Consider the following 8581-nt stretch of genomic DNA (forward strand, 5'->3'; position numbering starts at 1 on the left):
ATTGACTTTTGTATATTGATCTTGTATCCTGTAATCTTGCTGAACTTGTTCATTAGTTCTAATAATTTTTTTTGGATAGCTTAGGATTTTCTATATACAACATCATGTAGGATCAAACTCTTGATACACGGAGTAACATAAAAATATTAAAACCAGGTACAGGAAAGTACATGTGCATGATGATATACACATAAGGTTGAAGAACAGAGAAACTAACCTGTGGTGATAGAATTCAGAATAGTAATAACCTCAGGGCAGAGGATGGGGAAGTACTGACTGGAAAGGAGTATGAGGGGATTTTTTGGGGGGGGGTGATAAAAATGTTCTATATCTTAAACTGGATAATGGTTACACAGCTATATACATGTGTGAAAACTTATTACGCTGATACTTAGAATTTGTGCACTTGACTGCTCGTAAATTATACCTTAATAAAAAATTTTTTAAAGGCAAAAAGATAAAGTAAGCTACTTTAAAATGTGGTGGCTTAATAGTGTTATTAGCTAATTCTCTCAAGGCACTCTGTACACACAGGGATTTGCTCATCATTAATGATATCATATGTAAAGCCAGAACTTAATAACGTTTAAGTTCTGGCTAGCCTTTTTACACTTTTTGACTAACTTCTTATTATATCTAATCAGATCTTTATTTTCTTTTAACTCCATGATGTGACTGATGAATAGCTTATACCAGGGATAGGAAAATTGTCAGCGCTCTTATTTTTTCATTGTTCATTTCTGTTAGCTTCAGCCTACAATTTCTATGCAGAAATCTTTCTAAACCACTTCCCTATTTTGTGAGGGTCAGTCTAGGTAAAGCCAATAACATGATGCATAAAATATTTCAGCCAAGCAGTTCTAAACTGTAATGCTCATAAGATGCTAAAGACGGTCCAGGAAACAAGGGAGGAGCCACTATCAACCTCTCCACGTTTTGAGAGGCATGACCTTCTAAAAGGCTAACCATGCAAGGCCACCAGTGTTGCTTTGTCTTTTAAAAAGTTGGTAGCAGGGCCGGCCCGGTGGCGCACTGGAGAGTGCACCGCTTGGGAGCGCAGCGGCGCTCCCACCGAGGGTTCGGATCCCATGTGGAAACCGGTTCCCGCTCACTGGCTGAGCGCGGTGTGGGCGCAACACCGAGGGTTGCGATCCCGTTACCGGTCAGTAAAAAAGACAAAACGGAAAAAAAAAAAAAAAAAAAGTTGGTAGCAATGGGATTGTAATACTTTCTTCACACCCTGTAGCAGATCATCTCTCACACCCCACACTCTGGAGGTCTCTCTACACTTATCCTCTCTCCCCCCTCTCTGGTTCCCTGGATGCCCAAGGCTCCCTCTAGCTCATGCTCTTTGCCACTGCCAGACAGAAAACAATTTAATCACATGACTCCTCAGCCTAGAAGATCCTTTAGACTCCATCAAGAGAGTTCCTTAACTGGACAACCAACCCCAGCCCCACCAACTTCGTCAGCTTTCCCCAGCTTCTTCCATTCCCCACAGGCTCTGCTTCTGCACTCACTGCTCTCTCTGCTTGGAACGTCCTCACTGGCCTGGCAAATTCCTTCTCCTGCTTCAATACCCTCCACAAATCTCACCAGGCTATCCAGGCTGCCTTATCACCCAAAACAGGATTGATCACTCCCTCACTTGGTTCTTAAGGCATGTCTCATCCCAGATTGTAACTTTTTTTTGCATGTTGAGCTTCACTTCTCAGCCATAAGTCCTTTGAGGCTGGGGACTGGGTCGTGGTCATTTTCAAAAGAACAGGAACGTAGTTGCTCAATCAGTGGAATGAGGAGAGCACAGGTGGCTATGAACTTAGACCCAGCCTTGGGCCTCACCCAGGACTAGGTAATGGACCCAGAGGCAGGGAAATCGAGTTACTATGCTTTTCTCCAAACAAGTTGGTTCTTAAAGTCTCCACCTCACCACCTTCACATCAAGTAACGCATCTCAGATCCACTCTGTTGCAATTTTAAAGGCACAGTGAGGTGCCTGCTTGGAGAACATGAGGGAGAGTGCTGGGTCATCACAAATAGCTCAGAAAACTCTCTGATTTGTGGCCATGTGGGATCTGTCAATAGGAAAGATCTGAAACATGTTCATGTTGAAGTGCAGAGGGGACACATGGCAAGTTTCTTGGCATGCCTAACTCTTCACAATAGAAAAGACAAGAAGAGAATCCCTTCCCTTTCCTCTCCCAGAGTCTCCCCCATAGTCAGCATGCCACACAGCTCCAAGGCAGGAGGGTCCTGGGTTTAGCACAGACACTTAGCATTTTGCTTCCAAGAAAGGGCTGAAAAGGGAGTCTAGTAACAAAGACCCCCTCAGAAAGCACCTGCCCGGTAGAGGTGAACTGGGCACATCCAGTAGGGGGGAGGTTGCAGGTAAATGATGCCCCTCACCTTGGGGAATCTGCTGCAGGGCTGCACCACTGGCTTAAAACCATTATCAGAATTCCCAAAGGAAATTACCGCACAACATTTACCTTTTACAGAAAATATTACAGAAGGAAATGAAAAGAACATTTAGGTTTCTTACCTTACCTTCAACAAGCAAGGGCTTTGCAACTGCTATACCCTTAAAGAAAGACAGGGAAAGAAAAGGTGTTAGAAAGGCATCTTAGCAACTTGCACTCATAACTTATTGATGTTCATAACTAATCAATCATGCTCAGAAAGCAAAAGTAATCAAGTAATCTTGGAATGTCTAAGTAAAATCTAACATGATTAACGATTCTCCAGATGAAACACAGCAGGGCTCGGAAATGTCCAATTCATGAAATGTATTCACTTATTAGGTGTTTACAAATGTGCCAGGCACTGTGCTAGGAACTGGAGATTCAAAGATGAAAAACAGAAGCTCAGCCTTCAGGGAGCCCACAATCCACTACGGAAGATAGATGTGCCAATCAATAACGAAAGCACACCTCCGGCTGAGCTGCTAGAGAGGCCTGGAGAGGTGCTGTGGAAGCAGAGGGGGTCGATCCCTGCTCAGTCATTGGCCCTGCTGTGCCCCAAAGACTGCAGAATGCAATGCTCCCCAGATGAGCATGCAGGGAACACAGCCATCACACACACAATGGCCAGCTCTTGGTGGGGAAAGGGAGGAGCTAGCATCCTGCCCCTTCATAAAGTCCCTTGCCTCACAAATTTTGGAAACTGCTGCCAATCCAGAGAAAAGCCCATTCCAATTTCTTCATGCTGGTAGCTGAAGGGATAGGGACAGTACAGTAAATTGTTTGCAAAAAACAGCCATAATAATTCTCCTCCCCATAGACATGCTCATAGATAGTCTCCTCCCACAGTGACTCTGGGATTGGCCATGTGGCTTGCTTTGGACAATGAGACAACTGTAACATAATACAAGCAGAGGCTTACAAAATGCTTGTGCTTTGGGGCTTGCTCTCTTACTGCTTTTGGGACTCTTGCTACCACCTCCATGTGAACAAGCCTCAGCTAGTCTGCTGGAAGGTGTGTGACACATGACTCAAGTATCTTCAGCACCCCTGCCTGTAGCCACTCAACTGCCAGGCATGTAAGATGCGCGACAGACCCCAGGCTGACTGCAATGCCTGAGTGAGTCCAGCTGACAGTGAGTGAGACAGAGAAGAACCATCCCACCTGAGCTCAGTCCAAACTGCCAACTCACAGGGCTATGGGTAAATAGAGGATTATTGTTTTAAGCCACTAAGTATTAGGGAGATTTATTACACAGCAAATGCTAGCTGATACAGAGAAAGATTTCAAAGTTGATGCAGAAATGATAGGGCATACACATCTTCCCTCTCCCTCCAATATCCCCCAAGTTCAAATGCAACCTGGCCTGTTTAGATGTGTGGCTTTCTGGTTGCTGGAATACTTCATGGAAAGGAAGTCTAGATCTATTGGAGATGGAAGGAACCTGGCTGGAACCTCAGGCACTGGTGAATACCAGCCCTCCTGCCTAAAGGCATGCTAAGATAGTTGGGTGGCTTGCTGAGACTGCGGATTGAGCTATCACGTGTCACTGCACACAGAAGAGGCTACCTAAAAGGCGCAGAGATGATAAACATCCCCACATACACAGGCCTCCAGGTAGGAGTTGGAGAGATGAGTAATGAACGCTCAGGAATGGCTTCAAGTCACACCTCCAGAAATGAGTGTTTGGGGAGACTTTCAGCCAGCAGATGATAAACATCCCCACATACACAGGCCTCCAGGTAGGAGTTGGAGAGATGAGTAATGAATGCTCAGGAATGGCTTCAAGTCACACCTCCAGAAATGAGTGTTTGGGGAGACTTTCAGCCAGCAGAGGCCAAATCAGTTTTGTCCAATGAAAGGGAGACCAGTCAGATGGATTAGAGCCTGGTTCCACCCTTCCACTCCTCACTGGCAGGGTGTGGGGTGGGTCTGGGTCCCAATCAGTCTCTGGGCTGCTAGAGACAGAACTTCTGGGGAACCCCAAGCCAGAACAGAGATGGCCCAAATTCAAGTATATTGGCTCTGACTAGGGACTTCAAAGGACTCTGATTTTAACTTGGAGATCTCATAGGACTGATTGACTGTCAATCTCCATCATCAGGGAAAGAAGAATCAAGGGGAAAATACAACTAAGAAAACTGAGACCCCTCCTCAGCCCTTTATCTGCTGTAACAACCTGGACAGTACCTCTTATCTTAGTGTCTGGACCTGGAAGGGATGAGAAGGGCGAGAAGGGATGGAATCTGTAGTGACAGAGCACAGAGGCAGACCCACTTTATAAGAAAAGAGGCTGAGGTACCAGGGAGCTTGCGCAGCAGATAGTCCCTGTAAACATCAGGGGTAGCCCTTGTATTTATCCTCCCTAGAGGGCAGGGACTATCTTTTCGGCACTTCTTGTCCTGCCTTGCATAGATTAAGTGCTCAATGACTGTTTGCTGTTCATGAATTAAAAAATCATGTCCTCTTCTGAACAGTCCCCAAATCAAAGAAGCTCCACAGAAATCAGGGTCCTAGGGAAACTGTGGAAGCAAAAAAAGGCATCTGATAGATAGTCCGAGTGACCAGAACCATCTCAGCAAGTCTTCCATATACCCAAGGCCAAACCATGTAGGCCTTACACTGATACTCCCACAAGAGCAACTTCCTGTTTAAAGGAATCTAAGGAAGGCTTGCAGATACTTACAGGCTTACGTGGGAATGAAAAGCAAGGCAACAGTGAAAAATACTGTCTGGGGCTTGCAACAGTCAGGGACCTAGGAAAAAGCAACTTAATGGACCTCATAATTTTTGGCCTTTCCTTATACTAAGAGTGGGAATTCAATATCTAAAGCACTTCGTTTCTAAGCTTAAAACAACTCAAAATATATCTGTCTTTAGAAAGATGTGAAAGCAGATGAAATCACTTTCTGTCACACCCAGAAAATACAGGTCCTGGAAAAGGATGAAAGAGTTGGTCTCAGGCTTGCTTGTCTGAGATAAGAACTGTCTGTTTCTAAGAGGTTTTCTAGAACCCATCAGAAATCCTTTCACATCCTTCACATCCTTCACGCATCTCCTGCTTTGTATGTATGCACGTTTCTGTGACAAGGTTTATCACTAGACATTCTTTAGAACTGCAGTAATTCAGATATGATACTCCAAAAAGAAACTACCCAGTAATGGCACCTCCCCCAATGAACCAATAACAGATGTGTCTTTGAGCCTCCAAAACCAATGAACTCTGTTTCCAAGAAGCTTACCAATAAAAGCTTTTTGCAAATAAAAGCTCCCTTTTTGCCAATAAGAGCTTTCTTTTACCCTCCCCTCACCGAATGCATTCATGGCTTGCCATGGTATGTATTCTGGATCATAATCCTATTTTCTATTCCCAAATAATTCCAACTATTTGGAGATATTTCTCTCTAATGTGTTTTTTCTAGGTTAACAAAGATATGGCTGGGGTAGCACACCTCACCTTCAGCTGTGAGCTTTATGTGGAGATAGAAAGAGCACAGTCCTGGAGCCAGAAAGACCAGAGTTTATGTTCTGGGTTGAGAAGGGCGAGAAGGGATGGAATCTGTAGTGACAGAGCACAGAGGCAGACCCACTTTATAAGAAAAGAGGCTGAGGTACCAGGGAGCTTGCGCAGCAGATAGTCCCTGTAAACATCAGGGGTAGCCCTTGTATTTATCCTCCCTAGAGGGCAGGGACTATCTTTTCGGCACTTCTTGTCCTGCCTTGCATAGATTAAGTGCTCAATGACTGTTTGCTGTTCATGAATTAAAAAATCATATCCTCTTCTGAACAGTCCCCAAATCAAAGAAGCTCCACAGAAATCAGGGTCCTAGGGAAACTGTGGAAGCAAAAAAAGGCATCTGATAGATAGTCCGAGTGACCAGAACCATCTCAGCAAGTCTTCCATATACCCAAGGCCAAACCATGTAGGCCTTACACTGATACTCCCACAAGAGCAACTTCCTGTTTAAAGGAATCTAAGGAAGGCTTGCAGATACTTACACGCGAATAACCGTTATGCAAATGATGTTCTGGGCTCCCCTCGGTCAGGACCCACTTGGCTCCGGGTGAGAACTTACCCCATGGAGGCGGGCCTTAGGGGCTCCTGCCTTGCCCATTGCACGTTCCTGCTGTGCCCCTGGTCTGGGGTGTCCTTTCTCTGAGCTGGACCCCAGCAAAACACCCTGCCAGAGAGAGTGGGCCAGGCAGGGGTGGTACGTGGGACCCTTCTGAGAAGCTGGAGGAAAGTTAGGGGCAAGCTTACCCACGCTCGCTGGCAGTTCTGACCCATGGTGGGGACACCGGCTGTGCTCTCTCTGCTCTCAGCAGCAGGGTCTCGAATGCCTGGAGGAAGACAGTTCACAGGAGGCAGGGTCAGGGCCTCGGCAGCCTCATTCCTGTCCTCACCAATTGGGATGCTAATCACCGTGATACTGAGGACCAGGGATGGAGTGCAGGCCCCTGTTTCTAGAAGGATCCCTAAACCCAGGTAAAATGTCATAAGGTATGTGGCAAGATATTATTCTATAAGAAATTCCCTGGAGCCTTGTCTGAAGTTGGTACCTTGTCAGCAGCTATGACCTCTGCTTACAACTAGGTCTGAAGTGTTTGGGGGAGGAAATCCCATAGAAATGGAAATTAGCTGAGACATCTTCATAAGGCCATAATTTCAGAAGTGTGATCTTCATTACTATCTCACTCTTTTCCCCATCTGTCTAATTGAGACAAGTTAGGGAATATCTCGGCATAAAACTTAATTATTTTTCTAATTATAAAAGCAACACATAGTCATCATCATTTAAAAAAAGAAAGTCAGAATGTATAGGCAAGTAGTTTAAAAATTAAAATCACCTTTACGTCTATTGAAATAAGTTCTGTTAACATTTTGGTATATATCCTTCTTTATATTTTGCTCTGGATAACTGCATATCAGTAACAACACAAAAATGGGACCAAGCTATAATACTCTTTTTAAATCTACTTTTTTCCATGGAATAGTATATTGTAGAAATCTTTTCACATAAATATAGATCTTATGTGTTATTGACTACACTGGCTAACTGTAAAATTCATACTCTTCTAACTCAAGAGTTCTTCATTTGGATATGACACCAAAAGCATAGACAACAAAAGCAAAAATAACAGGACTACATCAAGTTGAAAAGCTTCTGCATAGCAAAGAACACAGTCAACAAAATAAAAAGTCGACCTATGGAATAGGAGAAAATATTTGCAAGCCATATATCTGATAAGGGGTTTAATATCCAAAATATATAAGGAACTTATACAACTCAATAGCAAAAACAAACAAAAAACCCAAAGAACCCAATTAAAAAACAGGCAAAGGACTTAAATAGACATTTTTCCAAAGAATACATACAAATGGCCAACAGGTATATGAAAAGGTGCTTAACATCACTAATTATCAGGGGAATGCAAATCAAAACCACCATGAGATATCATCTCACACCTCTTAGAATGGCTATTATCGAAAAAACAGAAGACCACAAGTGTTGGTGAGGATGTGGAGAAAAGGGAACCCTTGTACATTATTGCTGGAAATGTTAATTGGTACAGCCATTATGGAAAACAGAATGGAGGTTCCTCAAAAAATTAAAACTAGAAGTAGCATATGATTCAGCAATCCCACTCTGGGTATATATCTGGAGGAAATTAATCAGTATGAGTTGAAGAGATATCTGCACTCCCATGTTCATTGCAGCATCATTCACAGTAGCTAAGGTATGGAAACAGCCTCAGTGTCCATCGATGGATGAATGGATAAAGAAAATGTGGAATGTGTGTGTATATGTGTGTGTGTGTGTGTGTGTGTATGGAATATTATTCAGCCATAAAAAAAGGAAATCCTGCAATTTGCAACAACATGGATGAACTTGGAGGGCATTATGTAAGCCAGACACAGGAAGAAAATACGTGTGTATGGAATATTATTCAGCCATAAAAAAAGGAAATCCTGCCATTTGCAACAACATGGATGAACTTGGAGGGCATTATGTAAGCCAGACACAGGAAGAAAATACTGCATGATCTCACATATACAGAGAATTTTCAAGTCTAACTCACAGAAGAAGAAAGCAGAACAATGCTTGCAAAGGGCAAGGGG

This window comes from Galeopterus variegatus, unplaced genomic scaffold (genome assembly GCF_000696425.1).
Source record: "Galeopterus variegatus unplaced genomic scaffold, G_variegatus-3.0.2 Scaffold4496, whole genome shotgun sequence".
In the NCBI taxonomy this organism is placed as follows: Eukaryota; Metazoa; Chordata; class Mammalia; order Dermoptera; family Cynocephalidae; genus Galeopterus; species Galeopterus variegatus.